The 23,902-nt window shown below is 36.8% G+C and overlaps 1 long non-coding RNA gene across 3 annotated transcripts; it reads right to left on the bottom strand.

Moving 5' to 3' along the window:
- Positions 1-119: 119 nt before the first annotated feature.
- LOC143669032 (uncharacterized) lies at positions 120-22,870 on the bottom strand. 3 transcript variants are annotated; one of them, XR_013168655.1, is made up of 5 exons: positions 22,796-22,870; positions 17,320-17,386; positions 3,395-3,458; positions 2,126-2,215; positions 120-639 (listed from the first exon to the last, which is right to left on the bottom strand). It is a non-coding gene; the product is annotated as an uncharacterized LOC143669032 (long non-coding RNA). The 3 variants fall into 3 exon arrangements; XR_013168657.1 differs by lacking the exon at positions 2,126-2,215; XR_013168656.1 differs by lacking the exons at positions 2,126-2,215; positions 3,395-3,458.
- Between the last annotated feature and the right edge of the window lie 1,032 nt (positions 22,871-23,902).

Raw genomic sequence — 23,902 nt, 5'->3', positions numbered from 1 at the left:
AGGTCTATACAGCAAGGCTTATAGGAGAAGGATATATCTATATTTTGGTAGCTGGTACAGCAACAAAAATTTATGTGATCTGTGTTGCTGAAAAGAAAAATATAATCGTGAATGGAAACCTTGATGTTGAGATTTGAATAGGAAAGTAGTTAAAATGGCACATGACTAGAAAGCTAAAGGCCTGGCAGAAAATACAAATTCAGATGCAAAATCATATATAAGAAAATTTTTCAGATCAAAAGCAATTTTGGTTAAACAAAAATTCAAAGACCTATCCAACAATATCTTGCTTTACTTGTACATTTTGATGTCTTCTTAGACACAAGGATATGACCAATCAAAGAAACAGAATCATAGCAAGAAATTCTTAGTTCCATTCATTACGTTTCAATGGCTGGGTGTGTCCCAGAATCTGACCTGGAACAGCTTCAGTCATTACCATACCATACAGACAGACATCTCCCTCAGCTTTTGCTGGGACTCTTTTATTCCCACTGCATTGAAGAATTTGAGGTGGAGAATGCAGTGTCATTGCTTTGCACGTCTTCCAGACAAAAGTGAATGCATTTGGGAGCAGCAAAAGAAGTTCATCTTTTGAGGGCCTGTGAAAATATCTTTTGCCTTCATAGGTCAGTTGAACTAAAAGGAAAAAAAAATCTTAAATCATTGGACTGGCATTATATATATATATATATACACACACATATTATTATATACTCTTCTCATACTAATAGTGACCGACACAAATCAGTTTGTAAAATGCCAAGAAAAAGATCAATTCTTCATCTTTGAGGAAGACAACACCTCTTAAAAGAATTGTTTTACTGCATCCTTGGGGTTGTTGCTAATGGCAGCATCAGGAATGCACTGGAGTGTCATAATAATCCTGCATTAAATCCTTAGTCTTTAAATTTTAATGCTATAATTCAAGAGCTGACAAAAGCCCATTGAGTGCATTCGTGGGGAGGAAAACAGGCAGGTCCATTTTCTCAGGGTGATGCTATAGCAACATGGAATGAATTTGGGGTCAGGGAACAAGCAGTCTCCAAGCTTTGTTTGTATTTCCTGGCTAAAAGTAGACTCTGACATTGTAAATTTTACTCAAATAAGTAGTTATTTTGAGCAACAGGAAGCTCGCTCCCTTTGTATTGCTGCTTACATCAAAAACAGAGTGAAGGTAACAAAACCAGAAATTGAAGAAAGACATGCCGACAAACATATTAGAAAAGGACTCCCAAAGGAACCATTTCAGAAACCTCTAGACCTCTCTATGCTTGAGGGCCAATTATTTTCTCCTGGACAAATGATGCTTCAGAACATGGAGAAGTATTACAATTTGCAAAATGCTTTTGTGGAAGGAGGAGACAAAGGAAGTCTGATCAACCATTTCTGAGTGTGACCCTCTTACAGCCATGAAAGACATAACAAAGTAGGGTGTTGTTGGGTATGTCTAGCACTCTATAATGGCACTTTTGTTTCCGTGGGAGGATTTTATTCTACCAGAATAAACAAATACACCTGAACCACAATTGCCTATTGTGCAGCAAGAAGCCAAAAGAAACCTGCCCAATTCCCAGAAGTTTGTGCTGCCAACTTTTCTTTTCTTAGGCATCTGTGTTTTCCCTTTAGTTTAAGCGTTGAGTATTATTAGTCTTTGGAGTCAGTGTTCAATAGCATAAAATAATATATTTTGGGTGCTAATGTCATCCACTGAGGTATCTCTAGTTATGGACTCTATTTATAAGGCTTGCAATATACAAATACAAAGACTTTTAGGTTTTCAAGGAGGAAGCATAGGAAAATACATCCATAAACTATGCAGCTCAACAAAACTCAAAGCACTTCCTTCTCTTCCATCCCCACTGCCAGGCTCTCATCGTCTCACCTCCACAGCTAAAAGTCCTCAACCCTCACAAACTTCTCATGACCTCTTGTCTTCTATCCACCTCTTGCAATTCATCCTAAACATTATAGCAATATTAATCATCTTCCCGAAACAACAATAAAAGTTTCCCCTTTTAAAAAATATTTGAAACCTATAGGATCAAATTCATACTTCTACTGCTGGACTCTTTTGCCAGATTTCTGAGACAATGGAGTTTCAAAGAGAGAAAAAGTTTATTACCAGGCATGTAGCAGGAGATGAGATGGCCCATTGGCCCAAAATCTGTCTCCCTGAACTCCAGTAGTTCTGATAGTTTCATAATAAAGCAGACTATTTAAAAAGTGAGAAGAAAAAAAGATATATACATTAAATGCAGAGAATTGAAAATAAGAAATAAGGCTACTTTCTCATCAGAACCAATGAAAATCAGAAGACAGTAGAAAAACATGTAAATTAATGAAAGAAAATAAAACCTTTTAATATAGAAACATATTAGTTAGCTGATATGCACTACAGATATGCATTATGAGAAATGCTAAAAATAAATGATACCACATGGAAATTTGGTTATAAAAGAAAAGGAGATGAAACACCATGATCAACCTTAATAAATTGTAAATAAATTGAACAAATTAGATGAAATAGAGGAGCATTTTTGAGAAACACAACAAAACAAGCTGCCAAAATAAAAGAAGTAATTGAGTAGTTCCATTAAATAAATACAATTTATAATTTAAGACCTTCCCTTAAGGAAAACACTTGGCCCAAATGGCTTCACTGTTGAATTAAATCAAGCATTTCAGGAAGAAATTAAAGCAATCATACCTACTCTTTTCTGATTTGTTGATTTCCTGGAACTATTTAGATTTCAGGCCGATAAAGAAAAGAATTTGACTAGTGATTTCAATTGAGTATAATATGGTTGAAGTTATGTTTTTTGTCATTTGATTAGTACTTAATGTTTTCCCTTAACTTCAGCCAGTTTCTGTCCTGGTATATACTGAAGTACAAGAGGAGAAATGAAAAACATAGAGACTTGGCACCACTGTTGAACAAACAAATCAAAGTTAATGTCATCCCAATGGTGAATTAAATATCAGCACCAATACAAATAAAGTCAGGGTGTTTGAAAGGAGAAGGAGGAAAAACACTGATAAATTTGAACCTAGGTCAAGGTGAATTTTGCATTTCATAAACAAAGACTTCAGGTCAAATATTTGATGGACTAAAAGTAATTGTGATTCCTATCAATATTGATAGTACTGGTTGCAGATAAAACAAAACAAAAAGGTGAAAAAGGCAGCCTGGCTTCTAACAGAAAACTTTTCCAAATATGAAAGAAAAAAGCAAGAGTGGGTAAGAATATTAATGGTGTGTATCTATGAACAGACATCTGAAAGGCGAACCTTCAGTGAAGAAGGAAACAGCATACTTCCTCTTAATCTTTATGTGCAAGGGCTATAGTGTGTGTGTGTTAATGTTGCAGGTCAGTTTCCCTGGAAAACTCACTCTGAGATGGAGCTCAGTAGGAAGAAAATGGGAGTTGGATGGTGAGTACCCTCAGGATCAACATCTGCAGGGGAAGGGAAGAAAGCTGAATTAGTTGTGGGAGAAATTGGGTTGCAGTGCTGTCCCAAGTGTTAGGATGACTCCAAAGGGACCCTTGAGGCTGGGATTGCCGTTTAATTATATCCCAAGTTGGGGTAAGGGACCAGGCATACAAAGACACTATATAGACTTTGGATGCAGCTTGCCTAAGGGCAACTTCAGGGGAAAGGAGGACAACTCCAAGAGAATACTGACAGCTAAGAGCTATCAGTCAGCAACCCTCTCAACATTTGAGGGAATCTGTCCTTCCTCCCTGGAGTCGGGAATTTGACAGTGTAGCACAGCATCCAACGTGGTCCACTCTTGTGCGAGCGGGATCCTCTTACTTTATCTATGTTCTAAAAGCCATGCTTCCAGGACGCTGGTCTCCTTTCTGAGATAAAGTTATTGAAGAAAGTTAGTGGGAAAAACCATAGACTTCATTGATGCAGTTGACCTTGATGCTAAACCTGTGTTTTCCTTCTGGGTTCCCTTCTCCCATGGCTGCTGGTCTCAGTGTTGTACCTGTGAGGTGACCCAAATCTCTATCCCTGAAAATCTGAAACCCTGATCATCCAGGCCTTCTCAGGTTGTGGCTGCTGTATTTGTTCATTTATCATCTAATTGGGCCAGGAAGTACCAACAGATAACCAACTGGATTACCTGGATGCCAATATATTCTTCCTTGTCGCTACCATGTTATGTCAGCCTCCCTTCTGATGATCAGATCAATTATTCCTCTCATTATGGTGCTCCACTTTTGACCATAGGTCCCTTGGCATAAGAAGTCAGAAAGAAGCTATAGTTTATATTTCCCTGGTGGATGTATTCCAACTTCAGGAACCGGGATCACTAAACACAGAATTTTGGAAAAAGGAAGCAGAAACTCCTTAGAGGTCATTGCTTCCCTTGGTTCCTGATGCCATGTATTTTACCTAATGAGGGAACAGAACCACATGATGCTTGTTGATCTGAGTACATACCCTGTCCTGCAAGGTGGCTCCCTGTTTTTGCCACAACTGTGCCTTGTATAAGCTTATTTTCCATCCGTCTGTCAGGCCAGGTGCTTTAGGATGGTGTGGTATATGAGGGAACCAATGGATCCCATGCTCGTGTGCACAGTGCTGCATCTCCTTTGCTCTGAAGTGGGTCTCTTCATCCAGGGTTTCTCTACAGTGGCACAATTGACATCTTCGATCAAATAATTCTTTGCTACGGTGGCAGCCCGGCCGGGGGGTGGGGGGTGGGGGTGCAGCCAGCCTGTGCATTGTAAATGTTTGGCAGCAGCCCTGGCTTCTAGCCACTAGATGTCAGTAGCACCTCCCAATTGTGAAAAACAACAGGGTCTCCAAACAGTGTCAAATAGCGCCTGGGGGGTTATCGGCCCAGGTTAAGGGTTTGATGCAATGTGGGATCTCATGTTGGTAGAGTAAACGCTCTGTAATTTCATGCATATATGGTGCTGTCTGAGATACTTTAGGTAGGAAAGTAAAAATCTTACCTGGAACATAAAGTTGATTCAAAAAGTGTTAATTCAAAATGAATTGTTGCCCCTTCCAGAATGGACAAGGTCCAATGTATTCAACTTGGCACCAGGTAGTCAGTCTCCTGAAGGGCTTGTGTTGTACTTGGTTCTTAGCACTGGTCTCTGATGCTGGCTGTTGGATATGCAGCAACAGCAGAAGTTGCATCAGCCTTGGTAGCTGGGAGCTCAAGCACTGGGCCATGCACAGCCTCCATCTCTGGCACTGTGCTTACTCTGTTCATGTGCTCAATATTCAAACACTGGGGTCTCCAATGACAGTGGATGGTTGAATGGACCAGCTGACACTTCATCTACTCTGACTACCTGATTGTTTAATGCTGATCTGGGGTCGATGTTCTCTGCTGGATGTTAGCACGTAATATGAAGATCTCCCCACTTTGAGCCCACTCTTAGCGACTGTCCACATGCCACTACCCTGGCCTGTTTGCCCCTTATCTTCCCATCTTTCTCCTCTGAGCTTTTGTTTTGGCAATACATTTGTAGATATTCTCATCTTGGGTCCTTTTCTTTTCTCAAAAAGAGGATAATTGGTCACGACACCTAAAGGTCTGCCTGTTAGGAGGAAATTCCCCTCAAGACCACCACTGAAAGGGGCTGTAGTGAAGCCTCAGTCCATTTTTGGCTTGCACACACATACTGAGCAGACAGTTTATGAACCAAGCTTTGCTCTTTCCCTTCGCTGTCAGTCGTCAAGCAGGACCCCTGATGCAGCCATGGGTAACAGTCGACGAAAGAGGTCTTGGTACCGTGGTGATGGGTGATATGGAAATGTGGGCCTCCAGTTTGAGCGGCTTACTTGGGCTCTCCTGGAGGCATCTCATCCACTTTAAGACTTGGTGGGCCTGACACACTGTATAATTTCACCTCTTTGTGTTCTCATTTACTCATCTCTAAAATGAGTGGTTAAATTAAATAAGCTGTAACATCTCTTCCAATTCTGGAATTTTAAGAGGGGAAGCCTAATTTTGCGTTTTGAATGATGATGGAAGTTGGCAGCATTGTATCCTTGCTTTATGACCAAGAGTCCATTACATAATCTTATCCCCAAACCCCTCAAATGCTTGCTTTTATCACCATTCTAATCAACTGAATTATTACTCGGAGAAAGCAATGTTTTCCATGTGGATTAAAATCTCCTGAACCCACCACTGCAACATTGTTTCAAGTGCTCAACTTTCAGTTTCTTGTACCAACATGCTCAATAATCTCTACACCTAATTTGTAACTAAATGTGACATTTAGAATTATCAAAAGGAGGGGACTTCCATTGGAGAAAGCTTAAAATGAATTACCTGCAGATCTCATTTAGCCTTACCCTACAGAGGTAAACTTGGGCATCTTGGCCCACTTAAAACTTCTATGGTCTTGAGTGCTTTGGTCAGTTCTTCAAGAACGAGGAAGACTCACAAATGGATGGCCTAAGCAAGGAGTGGGAGCCAATTGCCTAAGTCAGGGATGATTTGTGGTATGGGCCTGGGACATGTGAGGATTGCTGTTTAATTTATTTGCAATGGAAAAGCTACTATCCTTAAGTCAATGAAATAAATGCACTATGAGAAAAAAACAATATTCCCATTAAGCAGATTATAGAATAAATAAGCTTCAAAATTGCATTCAAAAGCAAATCTGTTCAAGCTGCAACATTATAATTGGTTGCTACAGTGTGTATCATGTATGTACTCTCTGCAAGGTTGGTCAGTATGTGGAAATGCTCAAGTGGTAGCAAATTAACTACTGCTTGAGTACAGCAATAGTTAATGAATTTCCTGACTTTAAAAGATATAATTGTTTGCTAAAAATATGGCCTATGAATAGAGCTATATTTTTTATTTGACCTTGTGTAATCAAGCTTGCTCGCCACTGATTTTGAACACCCCCCTCTTCTTTATTGTTAATGTGTAAAAAAAGGTCCTGAGAAATCTTTAGTATTTGTAGAGATTTTAATTTAATCTTTGTGATATCTATTTTTTTTGCCAAAAAACAAGGTAAAAATGAATTATATTTCCCTCTTTTAATTCATTTATTTAATCTAAATGTAGTGGGAAATTTTAATACTGTTGCTAATTTAACATGTGCAATATATGTGGAAATTGTTTTATGTCCAGTAGACATTACATAACATAAACATGTGTTGCTGTGTTCACCTTTTTTGGTAACAGATGTTTAGGAAATGGTCAATATTGAGGCTTTGTTTTACTGTCTTTGATATCTGATTAATTAAAAATTAATTACAATTAATTACAATTAACTTTAAAAGTACAAGTGACAAGAGATAAATACTCTTACATCTACTTAAAAGTTTTGAAAATATAGACTGAGAGTTATCTAAGTTGAGTCCACACGTCAATGTTCTCATAATTGTGCTACTAATAGGAAAATTACTGTTAAAATGGTTTTAGCAAGCTTATTTCCCACAAAAGTGTTCAATAAACTTCTACAATTTTCACAGCGCTAGTGCTATTTCAGTATACTTCATTTCCCTTCTGAACCTGCCCTTTTGTTTCCATTTGGAAGATTATAGAAGTAGTTATATGTTTGTTGAAACTATTGAACTAATAAAGGAGCATGTGAAGCAACAAGGGAAAGCAGCTGCCCTCCCCTCTAAAATCAGGAACCTACTGACCTGCCTCTTTCACACTTTTATGCTCTGCAAGACTTGTAACTACTGTATGTTATTTTCTGATACAGCACTAGGACCATACACATATGTTTTGGTTTGCAAAAGAAATGGATTGGCTTTTACAAAGGGGACTTATTAGATTACAAACTTATGGATCTAAGGTCATGAAAATGTCCCAATTAAGGCATCCATAGAAAGGTACCTTGACTCTGAAAAAAGGCCGATAACATCTGGGGCCCTCTGTCTTATGAGAAGGAAGGTGGTTGGCATCTGCTGGTCCTTCACTCCTGGGTCGTGCGGCTTTCAGTTTCTTATTCCAGGCTCTTTCTCTCTGAGCTTCTATGGGTCCTTGCTTGTTCCTCCAGGAACAACTCTCTGAATTCTCTGTGTCCTGCGGGTCCACTCTGAGCATCTCAGGGCATTTCTCTGTTTCCCTGGGCTCTGTATCCACACTCTCCAAAATGTCTTTGAGTGCTTTTTTTTCTTTCTCTAAATGTCTCTGAACTCTCTCGGCCTTTACTGTCCTTTTTTATTCCTTTCTTTTTTTTTCATGCTGTATGGCAGGGTCACATTTCATTCTTTTTCCATGTGAGTATCCTGTTATTGCAACACAATTTGTTGAATTTATTTGTTTGTTTGTTTGGGAAGTGCATGGACCAGGAGAGTCTCCTGCATAGCAAGTGAGAATTCCTCACTGTCTTTTTATCCTTTTACACTCTCACAAAGGACTCCAGTTAAGAGAATTAAGACCATCCTTAAATTGGGTGGGTCACATCACCATGGAAACAACTTAATCAAAAGGTCCCACTCACAGTAGGTCTGCACCCACAGGAATGGATTAAAAGAATATGGCTTTTCTGGGGTACATAGCAGTTTCAACCCAGCACATTATAAATACTACTGTGCAACCTGTTTTTCTTATTCAACAAAAGACCATGAATATTGAACCATGTCCATACATTCACACAACACTGATTCTTTGTAATGACTCAGAATATGCCAAATTGTGAATATGTCATAATTTGTCCAGTCATTTCACTATTGATTATTTCCAGGTATTCATTATCACAAATGAGGTCACAATGAACATGTATGTTTATCTGTGTGCATTTATATGATTGTTTCTTTAGATTGGATTTCTACAAGAGGGACAACTGAATCAAAGAGTATGAAAATTTTACATTTTGAAATTTGTTACCAATTTCCCTCCAAATAATCTGTTGTAATTAATACTACTGACAGCTGTGTATGAGAGTGATCCTTTTCCTTCCAATCTTGGAAATTATCTATCTTTTCATATATTTAGAATATATAAAAGTGTGTTCCCAATTTAAAACTCTTTTACTGCTGTATGACTCCACAATGCAACAATTATTTTTTAAAGCCCAAATTTCAGAATTAACTGTCATTATTCTTTTCTGCTCTTTTATTATCTATGTTATTTTATTTCTTTAAAGGAGCAATACATATTCATTCCATTTTACCAGTCAATGCCTGCTTACCCTATACTTCTCAGTAATCAATATCTTTATTTCCAATCCTTCTATTGTTTTTCTATAATTTGGAACCAGTATGAGATTTAATCACCGATTCCATAATTTAATCAACTAGTGAATCAAATATCCCATTGCCGTGATAATAGTAGGCTTAACACAGGTAATTCTCAGAGTGCAGTAGATTTCTTTTTCATTACAAAAATCTCGCCACATTGCAAGTGGCTTTTGCAAGAAGCTAGTAGAAATTACTCAAGTTTCATTACTTTAAGTAGAGCCTCGTTTTACAAGTATATAGCAACATTATAATTTTTCAAATCTGAACAAAAATATTTATCAAGAAACTTAATCTTCATCCAAAAAGTATACATATTCATTTATGTAATCATAATATATATCGTAATTGAATACAAATCCAGAATCAATCCTGCATCATCTCAGGCTGATAATGGCTTTTTAAAATGCCCCTGAAAGGACTTTTCTAACACAAGATGAGAGAAGTAACTGCCAGCAAGAAATCACATGATCTTAGATGGAAATAATTGTAACCCTAAATACTTCCAGATAAGATGATTTTCATTCAAAAATTTGAAAACAAGTAACTTTTAATACTAATTTGATTTTGTAAGTTCAGAATTTTTTGACTTTTGCTTTTTTTTAAACTTTTTTCTTTTGAAATAGTAGATTCACATGCAATTGTTAGGGATAATACAGACAGATCCCAGGTACCCTTTACCCAGTTTTTCCTACTGGTAACATCTTGTGAAATTATAGTACAAGATCACAACTAGGATGCTGACATTAAAGATTCAGCAGTTTCCATAGTCACAATGATTCTTCATGTTGTTCTTTCATAGCCATTTTTCTTCTCTCTCACATCTCTCTCCTCTCAACCCCTGGCAACCACTGATCTGTCCTCATTTCTGTAATTTTAACATTTCAAGAATGTTCTATAAATGGAACCATGTAGTAAGTATTCTTTTGGGATTGTCTCTGTTTTTTGTTTTTGTTTTGTTTTATTTTTACTCAGCACAACCCCTGGAAAATCATTCAAGTTGTTGCATGCATCAATAGTTCACTCTTTTTTATTGCTCAGTGGTATTCCATCATATAGATGTTTATTTAGTCTTTCCTCTTGGAGTGAGCATCTGTTGGTTGTCTTTCTTATCATTCAAGTTGAGGTTCTTCTTGTTTTCAGTATGAAGAATGATTTTCAGTTGAAACCTGGACATTTGGTGGATTATGTTTTGACACTGGATCTTATTCAAACCTTCAGTTTTAGCTTCCTCTGACACTATCTTATCAGGGAAAATGGGGTTGTCACCTCATTAACGCCAACTGTGGGTATAAGTCTATGTTCTGTGCTCAGCCTCTGTTGAGTCCCAAGAGGAGGAGGGACTCTTCATTGCTACCAGGTGTGAATGAGAATTCAGGCTCCTCACCATGCCTCCCCTGATGCTGCCCTAGCTGACAGTGGTAGAAGTGCACCCTATTTTTCTCCAGGTGACCTCCACCAACACCATGGGGTGGGGGTGGCCTCACTGCCTATGGGCTCGGGTGGAAGTCCTGATCCTCCCAAGGGCCTCTTCTGATACTACCCTACTGAGGAGAGTGAGTTTGGGACTCGCCTTTCAATTGTTGCATTTGGAAATCTAGGCTCCCCTCTCAGCCTTTGCTGGTATAGGCGGGAGTGGAAGCAAATTTTTTTCTGTGATACTTAACTAAATTAGAGAGATTATTGTCTAAATATTTTCTGTTTCACTAGGCTGTCTCACTTTGTTGGCTCTGACTCAAGAAACAAGCACAATAAAGAAGAAAAGTCTGAACAATTTAGCTTTTGCCCACCCAGCCCCCCGTTCCCTTTCATCTGCTAACAATTTCCCTGTTTCCTTTTGGAGATCTTTGCTTCCAAATGAAAGCAGTGGGTGGGCCCATTGCCTAATCTGGATCAGACTGTTACAGTACGAAATGTTAAGAACCTTCATAAAATATAATAAGGCAACAATATTTGTTACCACCTAAAATTTTGTTTGTTAAGCACATTCAAGTGAAAATTAAAGTCCATTATCATTTTCTTTAATAGTCCATCTGAACCTCCAGATTGAGTGAGGCTTTTTCATAGACTTTTCAGAAACCAGCCTCTACTTGGAGATGTCCATGTTCTATTCGTTGGTTCTGATTACAATCCCACATGGATTCCAATGTCCAAACTGACGGTGACTGCTTGAAAAATGACTCTCTCTTTGAAAAAATTTCAACCAGAGATGTCAAGAAAAATGTCTCCTAAAACAGTTAAAGCAGTGGGTCTGCCTTAAATGGCACAACCTAGAATTCCTCAGACAAACCACTGTCAGAACCCTCCACTGGGTAATTTAAATAGGTAGGCTGTTCAAGAGACTTGAGGATAATCTACACTATGTTAGAGGGGAATATTTGTGGTCTTCCGTAGACTACTTTATAAAATATTTCAAAAAACTTCTAAGAAATCATATCCACAGAAGGTATTGCTTGAAGGTTCCAGAAGGCATCAGCCATTCATTAGAGGGAAAATATTTCTGTTGAAGGGACTAAGGAATGCACTAGGAGAAAAATGCAACCTCAAATGGATTAAAGATGATTTCTACAGTTCATGTTGAAAACTGGATTATGACAGTTGAAAAATCAGAACCAGCATGTACATTAGTGGGAAACTCTGGACATTTTCATGTTTTTCTATTTAGAACTAATTTGACTGGTGGTGATGTAAAAAGTGCAGTGGGGAGAAAATATGCTCAATTATTTAGCAAGTAGTTTCACATGAGATATTTGTTGTGGTGAATTAACATCCCACTGCAGTCTGAAGATTTAAAGTAATATCCAAAATATTATTGCTATGAGTTAGAGAAATGTGCCTTTGTGTGGAAAGACCTAACATATAGAAGCCCATAAAAAGGAGATTGCTAATCCACCTTTGCTTTCATCACTTTGATAGCACTACATATTGGCCGGTATTCTCCATGTCAAGCAGAGCAACCACCTTCTCTCATGACAAATCCAGATGTTATGGGTCACAAAGCCATCTTTTCTATCTAAATTGTCATTTCCAAGTGAAATTTGTGATTTATGGTATCTACCAATCCAAACAGCTTCATAAACACCTGTCTTATATACTATAAAGAGAATAGAAAAATACATTTTCTGTGATGTCCTAGAGTATAGGATGAAATGGATATGATTTCAGGATAATAGCATTTTATAGACCATAAAAGATTTTATTAGGAAGCCCTCATTATTAGATGGTAAAGAGAAGATTTAGAACTGTCTCTGGAAACCCATCGTGCCCTACCACACTGTCTCTTCCAACTAAACATATAAATCATTACAGACATACATAAAATCATAAACATATCCATTTTCATTAAGTTTAAAAAATTGATGAAGATTATTTAAAAACTCCATATTCTCCTAATAAAAAGATGACTATTAGCAATTTGATGGTGTTTTTCCACCTTTTTGTCTATTCTAGTTTTAAAATATCATACTAGTGTAGCATCATATAATTTTAGATCTTACTTTTCCATTTAACTTTAGAATAACAACTTACCATAGTTTCCAAACTTTTGTAAATAAGCTTGGGTAGTGTTTCATTGAATCAGTTATTCCATAATTTATAAAATGGCTTCCATTTCGCTTTAATTTTCAAGCGGAGTCCCCCAGAGCTTAAAGAATTTACACTGATGCCTGAAAATAAAATCATTTTGACTTGCACCTCTAGTGACTTCAGGGGTGCAGTATTCATTCCTGTTAGACTCAATCCTTCTCAAGAAGAATCATGAGAAGAAAATTACAATAGCAAAGTGTGAACAAGCAAAAGAACTGCCAGTGATGGGAAAAGGCTATTCCTGTGATGCTGCAATTCTTAGAGCCAAGGAATAAACCTTGAATATTTTGTCCAAATATTGAATTTGAGGAAGTTTTCACATTCACATTTTTCCTGGATTAGCTTGTCTTTGACTCTTTTTCCTTATATAGAAATGGCTGGACTGTCACATTTTCAATAGAAATTATTTTTCAGACCAAATCAAATTTTATGTTTCTGTTTCTCCCAAATTATTTTCAGATGCAAGGCAAGCCACACATAAGAACTGCACACTGCAATAAAGTTGGAATGCAAGTCTTCGTCAGAAGAGAGGGAACTTGGATAATTCAACCACAAAATATGTGAGCCACAAACAAAGTGTAAACACAGGTAGACACTTCATTCCAACCCTACCCTTCCCCTCCACACATCTGCCCCTTTCCCAGGAATTTTAGTCAATGCAATTGAAGAAAAAAAATTGTGCGTAACTAGTAAAAGTACATGGACACTTCTTTGCTTTGTTTTCTCCACGTTTAACTATTAGGCTTTAAAAGTATTGTGCATGCTCTTGAATAAAAACAACAAAATACACCAAACTAAAACACAAAAAATAAAACCCATGGAGGTAAGTTTTTCATGGTTAGGGCATACATAACAGATTAGAGTTGAAAATAAATTACCACGCCTTGAAATTTTTCTCTAGGGCCCGGCCTCAAAATATTTCCCCATGATATAGGAGTTTCTAGCATGCATTCTCTCTCTGTTTTCCCCTTTTATCATATAGGCTCATTTGCACAGGGTGAAGAAAAATTCTACAAAATAAATCAAAGTCAGTAATAAAGATAATTATATTATCTTTTTCTTAGGTGCAGGAATGAACTCAAGTCAAAAGCAGGGCAACTTTAAAGCATAGTGAACAATACAAAATTGTAGCCTTTCTACCATTTGACACAAATTTTTAAAATCTTGATGTGAATGAGATATAGATTTTTAGCAATATTTTGACTTTTTAATTTTATCACATAAAAATCATTTTTATTAAGCTATGCAATCCTTCTTAGGAACTTTTAGAATAAAATGAAAACTTCATATGACTTTCAAATCCCTTGGAGTAACATTCCTGGAGTAAAATCTCCATATTCCTTGGGTGATTTATAGCTTTCAACAACCATATACTATAAGATTAAATAATTTGTTCCATTCATTCTTCTTTATTTCATCATTGCCTCATTTGTGACAGGCACTGGGTTAAGTATCTGAAACTCCTACATGTATAACACAACACATATCCACAAGAAATTTTTGCTTCTCTGGAGGTAAAAGATAATTATTTGGAGGTAAGCATGTGATTGGGCAATTTTATTTCTGAAACTAGGATAGTTATTCAGAAAAACCCTTCCAGAAAATGATACCTAAAAATACTGAACATATTTTTTAAAATAGTACATTTTTGTGTTATCTGAGCTGATGAGAAATTAAAGGAAATCTTGATGGCTATGAATGACAAGACATGACTTCACAGAAGCAGACAATTTTGAGTCAGTGTTTCCCTGAAGATATCTGCCAAACCTGGTGGTCAGGGCTGTATGGGAAAGCAGAGACAGAGTGTGGAGTCTGTGTAAGAGGAGATGTAAGAGCAAAGAAATAATCCCAAACCCAATGCCACTAAAAGGCGACACTCTTGGTAGGTGAACTTGGAAAAAGACATTTTCAGGAGATTGGGGCCATGTAAACAATCATGAAAGAAAGTCACCAGAAAAATTACAGTGGAGGTTCCAAGTCAAAATACTACAGATTTTGGAAAGACACGTATGGACTATGAAATAAATTGCAATCATATGTTAAACATATATATTTCTTTCTTAAAAAAATATAAAATAATATCAAACTTATGAAAAACAAGAGATTTTCAAAAATCACTAGGCAGACTTGGAAAAAAAAAGAACCAAGTGATGAATGTGGAAATAAAGGCATTAACCAAAAGAGAGTACACAGACAAAAAGACTGAAAATGTGAAATATGGGTAGGAAAACAAATGATAGAGAAGATATCTGAGGTTTCAGAAGCATAAAAGAAAGACTTGGAATAAGGAAGTATTCAAAGTTAATGGCTTAGGAAATCCAACAGATAAAAAGAAGGGTAAAAAAAAAAGACACTTTGCAATGAGATAGCAGACAAAGAGAAAATCTCAAGAGGGACAAGATAAATAACTTCAAACAAATAAGAATTAAGCTGGTAGTCTTCTTAAAAACATCAGTGGAAGCCAAAAGAACATATTAAAAGTTCTGGGAAAAAATTAGTATCAGGCTATAATTTTATACTCAGTAAAACTATATTTTGAGTATGAGGATAAGATAAAGACATAATTCATGTACCCAGGAAAGACACTTAAAGCATAGGCTTTTGGAATTTGAGACATAGTCCAAATTACAAAAAGTCTCTTAATTTGTTTTCTGCTTTGGAAACTTTATACCATAATTTCGTATTTGTTGTATGATCTGAGCCATGTTTTTGTAGTGATATTGCTGCCTCAGATAAGAGTTTATGATTTCCCAAATTAAGAAAAAGGTTTTTTTTGAAGAACTTTTTAAATGCAAAAATAATATATAATCAGTCCAGATGACTTGGAAAACACTGAAAAGCATGTAAAGTGTTGGGAAATAGCCCAACATAACACCATATCCCTTTTCTCAAAGATGATCACTGTTAATATTTTGGTTCAAAATCTTCCTATATTTTCCCACGTGTGTGTCTTCTAATGGCTTACCTTTCTTTTTAAAAGATATCATAAACAATATTACTATATCAATCATCTTTGCTATACAAATTTTAAATGGATAAATAGCCTTTCATCATATGAATGTTGCATTCACAATTAGCTTCTCTGATAATTTGAATTCTCATACAGCAAATATTTACTTCTTTTCTGTCCTATTGTAGATGGATTTCTATCTTTGTTGAGGGTGACCTTGGCTATGGAACTTACTTTGACTAATGGAAGTCAATGGATTTTATTCAAGTAGAGTTCTTGCATCTGTTTGCCCAGATTATCCTGACTCTAGTGCTTTGATGAGTCACCATAGTGTCATAGATAAACTGAGGCATTTAAAAAATTTGTTCATGTTTATTTAACCAACAAACAATTCACAAATAAGGCAACACCCAACCAAAAGTAGTAACGAGCTCTGCTGAGGGAGTGGAAAGGGAAAGCTTATATACAGCAAAGACGATAGCAAGTGAAGGAATGTTCCAATTGGCTGATGTTCCATTTCCGGTTTGCATAGGGAGGTCTTACAGAGAGGTGAGCAAATAAATATTGATTAATATGGTACACATCCATTCTGATACGCTATCTCTACTAGGCAGAAACCAGGTGTTACTTATCTGTGATCCTGTAGTGTTCCATTGCTCCATTTTCTCCAAAAACCCTGGTAGGTCAATTGTTTTTGTCTTCTGGGAAATTCTTTCTGTCAAAGGAGTCCCTCCCAGCAATGCCCAATGCAGTCAACCATCTTATTTTACTTAACAGTCTCCCCTTCTGGTCATTTTTCCAGTGATCTCATTGCCACTAGCCACCACCATAGGTCTCTTTTTGTGTTGGGGAGTCAAGTAGGTTAAGGTCAGTTTTTCTGTCCCCTTTTTTCCCTTCTTGATCACGTTGAGGTTCGCTGAGTGACTGCTCAATTTTATTTAAGACCTTGGAGTGGGATTACTTACTCCGTTGAGTGGATCACAGTATGGTCCTCTCTCAGAGTCAAGGTGTCTTTTATTTTTATTTTTATTCACAGTCTGCTAGAAACTGTCTCATCTCTATCTCAATTTCTGTTTGATTAGTATTTTAAGAGCAACAATTTATCTTGAGATGACAAGAATTTGAACGGAATCTTGAAAAACAGCTTGTACGACAAGAAATGAAAACATACTAATTGATTATCACAGTGAAAAGCAAAAATCCAAAGCGTGCTAGTTGTCCCCATATTCCATTAAACCAAGACCAAGGTCAGGAAACAGGTCTGTCCATCGAAATGTTTGAGCTCAACTAATATCATGAAACAGCTCAATGCAAACCTTTAAAATACTCCTTATACCAGATTTATTAATTTTAAAGTAAAACCGAACCATGCAGTTATCTGCAGTTTACAAAGGGAATGCAAAATAGCTCAGATAATGAAAGAGAGCAGCATCTGATAACCCACAGGGGTATGTTCTAGTTTTCTATTAAAATACAAAATTTATCTTTATAGTCATCCCCCTCTTGATCAAAGATAACTCCAAAAAATGGTTATTCTTAACTGTAAAATAAAGCTGGTTTCATTAGATATGGCTTGATTATTTACATACATAGCTTACCATATAGGCTTTTTTATGCTTGCTTTGCTGGAAGTTCTCATAAGGAACTTTTGGAAAGACTTGTTCCCTAAAACAATGAAGGATAAGCTCAATATAAAGCACAGGTGATTATTGTGATAAGATACAGAAACTTTGCCTCCTGGTCATATCACTCAGATGGTTAAGAAAAATCTTTTCCAACCTCTTACTAAAAGCAGACTAATAGTTCAATAAAATATTATTTTGACAGAGAGAAAACCAAATTCTAATTTTGTGTAGATACTATCTAATAAGAAAACTCTTGAAATCTTATACACCTATCAAATCTTAGCCAAACTTGACTACAAAAAATAAAACCCGTTTTCCACAGATCTTCTATAACTTCTGGATCCATTCAGGTTTTGTCCTATACGTTCCTATTTCATTCTGCAACAACCAGCCATTTTACTTCAGGGCAAAACTGCTCTCTTTTTTTCCCTACTAAAAACACAACCTGCAAAGCTTACATATTTAACTTACCAAAACGATCTTGGAAAATGTCTTTAAGCAAACGTTCTACAAAACACAACTACTCTTGAAATAAAGTTTCTCAAAATAATAACTCAATTTTGTCCAGCAAAATTGACTTTTTCCATCACCTTAAACATCTAGTAGATACAATACTAGCTTATTTGCTCATTAATTCCATATAAATTTAGGAGGAAGGTACCCAAGTATGATAAAAATGCATTGTACTTAACATTGATAACTCAGAAGACTAGGTGTTTTGATTTAATGAACACCATTAAACTAGTTCCATCTGACAAAAGTTTACCTAAATTATGTGAACCTGAGTTTTCAAAGCAATTGGGTTAGTTTTTATGAGAATACTTCTCTTGAAATTTTTTTTTACATTGGCAGTGTTAGAAGTTTAGCTTCTTTAAATTCCTGGGATTTTAGGAGTATTTAATATATACATATATATAAGCTTTTATTTATCTTTAAGTCAATTTGACTAGAGCTCTTTTGAGAAATTTTATAAATTAATTTAGTAATACCACCTGGATAAAGAGAAAGATCATACATCAAACATACAGACAGACACAAATAGGGACTTTACGGCTTCAATATAAAAATTTTCAGCCATGAGTCAGACATAAGAACACAGAAGTACAGAAAACATTGAAATTCAAAACTCACTAGCTCATAAAAAACAGCTGGCTTTCTTATTCTTTCCCTATTCTCACATTTTTATCAGAATTTGTTCTTGGCAGATGGGACAAGTTGAGGTTCATTACTTAATATGAGAGCTAAAGTTATCCCAGTGACATTCGTGGAGGAAACTTTTAAGATTTTCTGATATGTAAAACTTATAGAAGCTTTGCCTTATTTCGTGGACCTATTTGGCCCTCAGATTTATTGTGGAGTGAGGGATCCTACAGGTTCCTTTCTGGGTCAGTTCCTTCAGCTTTTGCCTTCAAGCATCAAGTACCCCTGGCTCATATGCACCCAAAAGAATTCTAATTTATTTGTGAGTTCTTTCTTTGACTATGGATTAAAACTTGTAGTGATCAGAATGCCAGGGTCTGTGAAGGGCCTAAACTTAAAGGGCATCTGTCCAGCTTCCTTACCTTTATCATCTTCCAAGTAAAAGGGAAAATGAGAAAGAGGGTTAGCAGATTCAAAATAATTAGGCAAAGGAGGATCAGAAGAAAGGGCTGAAGGCATAATATGAATGAAGTCAATTTGTTTACATTCCTTGTCAGTGGTCTCAGCTTCTTGATTCTTATATTTTTTATTGGCTTTTGTTAAGAACTTTTTAATGAACTATTATGGTATCACTAATTCTTTTCAGTGTCTCGACATACCAATTAAAAAAAAAAGTGTTTCATTCTTTTGGGGTATTCAGGATCCTCTTTTTTTCTAGGGTGCCTCTTCATGAATAACCTTGTCTAAACTAAAACTTCCCCATCATGCCCACTATAGCTCTGAGCTATCCTTAGTACAGAACACATTTTCATGCATCCAGTGATCACTTTCTTTCCCTTCCAAAAGGCCCCTTCCAAAGGGTGGGTGTCTTACCTGAAAATAAACTCAGAAAGTTCAACACAAGGCTGTGCTGCTTGGTCCAAGAGGGGCTTACCCATGGCCTCCATGACAATGAAAGCAGTGAGCACAGCGTGGTTCTGTGGGTATATTTGTCTGGTTACTAATTGCTCTTGGGAGCTGCCAGGGAGTTGAGGCTGGGGGTAGGAAGGTCTCCTTTGGTTCCCACTTCTGACACCAGATTTTTAAATTTTGTTTTACTTTATTTGGGCAACAAACAATTCATGAATTGGGCAGCACCAAACCAAAAGTGGAAAGGGCACCAAAAGAGGTGTTACCAAGAGCACACAAAGAGGACGTTTGAGTAGGGTAAAGGTGGGAGCAAGAGAGGACATGGTTAGCTTGGCTGTTGTTAGGTTTCCATTTTACACAGAGGGGTCTTACAGAGTTGGAAACAGATATAATATGCTTGGCCCTTATGATAAGGTGTAACCTTCTGGACCAAAACTAGTTTATCACTAGGTGTTGCTTATCTGCAATTCTGTGAGGTGCATTCCATTGTTTCATTTTCTCTGAAAACCCTCACAAGTCAATTGCTTTTGCCTTCTGGAAAGTCCTTTCTGGGAAAAGGGGTCGCTTCTGACAACATCCAGTGCAGGAAGCCTTTTTATTTTGCTTAACAATAGGTAGCTGATGTTCTTTCAGCTTAGGCCCCCAAATATACAAATGCGAAACGAGCCTGAACCCGACCTGGGTCTTGGAGCAAAGCCTAGCCAAGGCAGGGCTACCCAGTCAGGCCTAGCCTCGCTCAGCCAATCTCAGCTGACCTGAAGGCTCATGAGCATGAGGAGAATAGATGCTTCATGTTACAAACCACTGAGTTTGGAAATGGCTTTTACATGCATTATTGTGACAAAAGCTGGTTAATACAATTGTAATTAGACATTATTTCTAGTTTTACTACTAAGAATAGTGCTTCATTGAACATATCACTACAGCTTTTTAAAAACATTATCATTATTCCCTTTTAAAAGAGGAGGAATCTGAGACTTGGTTTAAGTTTGTGACCCAACAGCACACAGATATTAAGTGGCAAAGTCATAATTTGAATCTGGGACTGCCTGATGCCAAAGTCCATGTTTTTTTTAAGTTGCTGCATTGCCTGCATCTAAAAATGTATATTCTTTTGGGATGCTGGTGTTTTAAATAACAGAGAATGGCTTTGACTGGGAATATATATATTTTCTTATTTTCACTGGCATTTAAAGCTTAATATTGCACCAAAATTATGTTATATGAAATACTAAGCCCTCTATATCCATTTCTTAAAGCAACCTATTTAGTTTGTTAGGCTACACCAGCAGATACCATAAAATGGGTTGGCTTTTAATAATGGGAATTTATTAGCTTATAAGCTTACAGTTTTCAGACTGAGAAAAAGGTCCAAATCAACGTACCATCAAGGCAATGCTTTTTTCCCAAAGACTGGCTGCCTATGATCCTTGGCTTCTTTGCCAAACAGCAAGTCAAATGGTAGCACCTCCTGGCCTCTCCCTTCCTTCTCTTCCAGGTTTCTCTCTCTAACTCTAAATTTTATTCTCTTAGAAAGAACTCCTGTAAAGAGGATTAAAATCCACCCTGAATGAGGTGGGTCACATCTTAACTTAAGTGGCCTCATCCAAGGGTCCTACTTATAATGCGTTCACACCCACAGAAACGGATCAGCTTTAAGAACATGATTTTCTGGGGTATATACAGTTTCAAACCACCACAAAACTTAACTTGGTGCAATGTTTTCACTAAATCAGACATTAAATAAGTCTGTAATTTATCATGGATACTTCAGGTTTGCTATGAGAATGAATGCCTTGCTAAAACTTACGATTCTTAGTTCTCTTCTTTAAATAGGCATCTTTTTGCCATAACATTACTATAGGTCTATTCATACATTTACAAACATACATAGAGTGAGGTGATACTTGAAAGAGTGTGGTAGTATTTCAGGGCTTTTTATGAGGTGTTTGTGATTTCACATTTATTCACACTGGACAGGGAGAGAAGGGAGCAATACATATCTGTGAATGGGCAATCACACAAATTGGTAACTGTCAAAACAATCCCATGTTAAGCTTATGTTTGATGTTTAAATGATCCGCTTAGAATGAAAATGTGTCTATACGTTAAGAAAGTCACCACCCATTTCTTTATGTTCAGCAAATACTTCATTTGACATGATATAGACCAAAAAAAAAAAAGAATTTAATCGGAATAACATCAATAAGTCAAAAATAATCTTCATGCGCCCTCTAGTAAATAGTCTTTCTGACACTGAGATCCATGTACATATCAAAGGGAGGGATTATGGCACTGGGTATCAACTTGCAAATAGAAGTTTCTGTATATGGCCCTTATATAACGTAACTCTGTTAGGTTACACACATATGATATTTTGCTTAGTGATGTTACATCGCAAAAAGAGAGACTGAGTTAACTAAATAACAGCTATAGGTCAGCTTTGTCTTTCAAAAAATTCAGTATGCATTTAAATGCATACCTCATACCTTTGAAGACATAAAGTGGAATGAAACGTAATGTGAGAGAGGTAGAAGCATATTTCTTAAGCTAGAGGAGCCACTGTGTAGTTGGAGATTTCAGACAAAATCAGTCACATCTTTTCAGGTGTCTTGAAAGAGAAGTATAATTGAAGGTAGTGGTTCTGGGCAGGGGAAGTAGGGGAAATTCATAATAAAGGTATGATGGAATGAAATGAGCCTTGTTTGGGTAACAAGAGTTATGAGAGATTTATGAAAGTTAACACATGAAAGGTTGAGTGTCCATGATGAGTGATTATATATAAATATATATATAGATAGATAGATACATACATATGTATATATAGTTATATTAATATAGATGTAAATATAGATAGGGTACAGATACACATATAGAGATATAGATATATAGGTATATATACATATGTATCTCTATATCTATCATCACCCATCATGGACACTCAACCTCCCTTTCATCTATAATATAGATGTATGTACATACACTGAGCTGAAAGCATATATTTCCATATTAAGCTTAGAATATTATAATTATGCAGGATTATGCATGTAGGCATTAGAATTATCTGAATTTATTTCTTTTATCCAGAGCAAGGTTGAGCTCAGACATCATGCATGCCAACACTATAACGAGTGTTAATTGTCAACACTGACAGTGGGCATCAGCGTCTTAGCCCTCAGGCTCCTGACACCAGCATGCTCCATAAAAGAAGTGAGTTCAATAGCATCTTCCTCCATATTAATCTTATTTGTTCTAATGTAGTCAGGACATGCTGGACCATGGGGTTTGCAGATGTATCCAACTGTTCTCTGAGGGAGCTTAAGCTGAAGGGCGTAGACTTGGGTCATGACCAACTATTCCTCAGGCCCTAAAAATTGCTTGAAAACCACAGTTTACTCACTGAGCATCCAAGCCCATGGATGTCTGTGGCATTTCCTTTCACTCCAGGGATTCTCAGATCTTCTTGGTCCACAAAGAGTTTGCCAATGAAATGATGTCATAATGGATGCACTAATGAAGCACTGCCAGCAGAGGCTCACAAAAAACAGAGAAAAAAATTACAGCCCTGTCAAATGCTTCCTTGCCCTCCCAGAATCATTTTTGGAGAGTCACTAGTAGCCAGATGTAAACTTAATCCACTGTAGTCAGCTATTTTGGGGTGACTCTCCTTCCACATTGTTGACCATAATTATTTCTTGCTGTAGGAACCCTATACTTGTATGTGAGTCTTTCTTTTGTTTGCCCATACTGGCTGCTTTATGTTTGATTTTAGGTATCTATTAGCATCCAAGAAAATCTTGTTTTACTAGCTAACATTCACCTAAAACGATGGCTCTTTTTTCAGTGTTTATAAACTGGCTCTCAGATATAGATCAAAGAAGCTAATTCCCATGCTCAATCTAATTTAGCTGAAAACCACAAGACTAACCATATCCTACTTTCTTTAGCATATACGTGGTAGGCCAGAAAGTGTCGGCTCCAAGGAACAATAAGCACATGGCACTCACCTCCAAAGACTTCCTGCCCATCTGATCTCCACTGCCCCTTATTCAACAATCAAATGGCAAGAGGGTATAAGAAACAGAGGGTATAAGAAACAGAGGCTTCCTCCTCAGCAGTCATAGTGAATCAAGGAAAATACTTCTTTCTCCATGTCAAGAAATTTATATTAATACTACAGTAAAATACGCTTTGACACTTTAGAGTTTCACCTAAGGTTTCATTAAAATTTCACTTCAGTGAAGGAATTTTTGCCCTCTGTCATTACAAATCAAGGTCAATGGGAAACATGAAGTTTTCTGCATTATCAGATGGTGGGTATGATTTGCCATTGTGTCTGTGCTGTTTCTTACTCCAAAAGAGTTCTTGCAAGCTTCTATTTGCTGGGACACCCTGAGCAACAACATTATGTGCTCAGTGTGCTCTCCTGGGAAAACGCCAATTGTGCTGGTTTGAAAGGATGTATGTACCCTAGAAAAGCCATGTTTTAATCCTAATCCCATTTTGT

The sequence above is a fragment of the Tamandua tetradactyla genome, chromosome 25 (genome assembly GCF_023851605.1).
Source record: "Tamandua tetradactyla isolate mTamTet1 chromosome 25, mTamTet1.pri, whole genome shotgun sequence".
Classification (NCBI taxonomy): Eukaryota; Metazoa; Chordata; class Mammalia; order Pilosa; family Myrmecophagidae; genus Tamandua; species Tamandua tetradactyla.
This window is presented reverse-complemented; position numbering and strand designations above follow the sequence as displayed.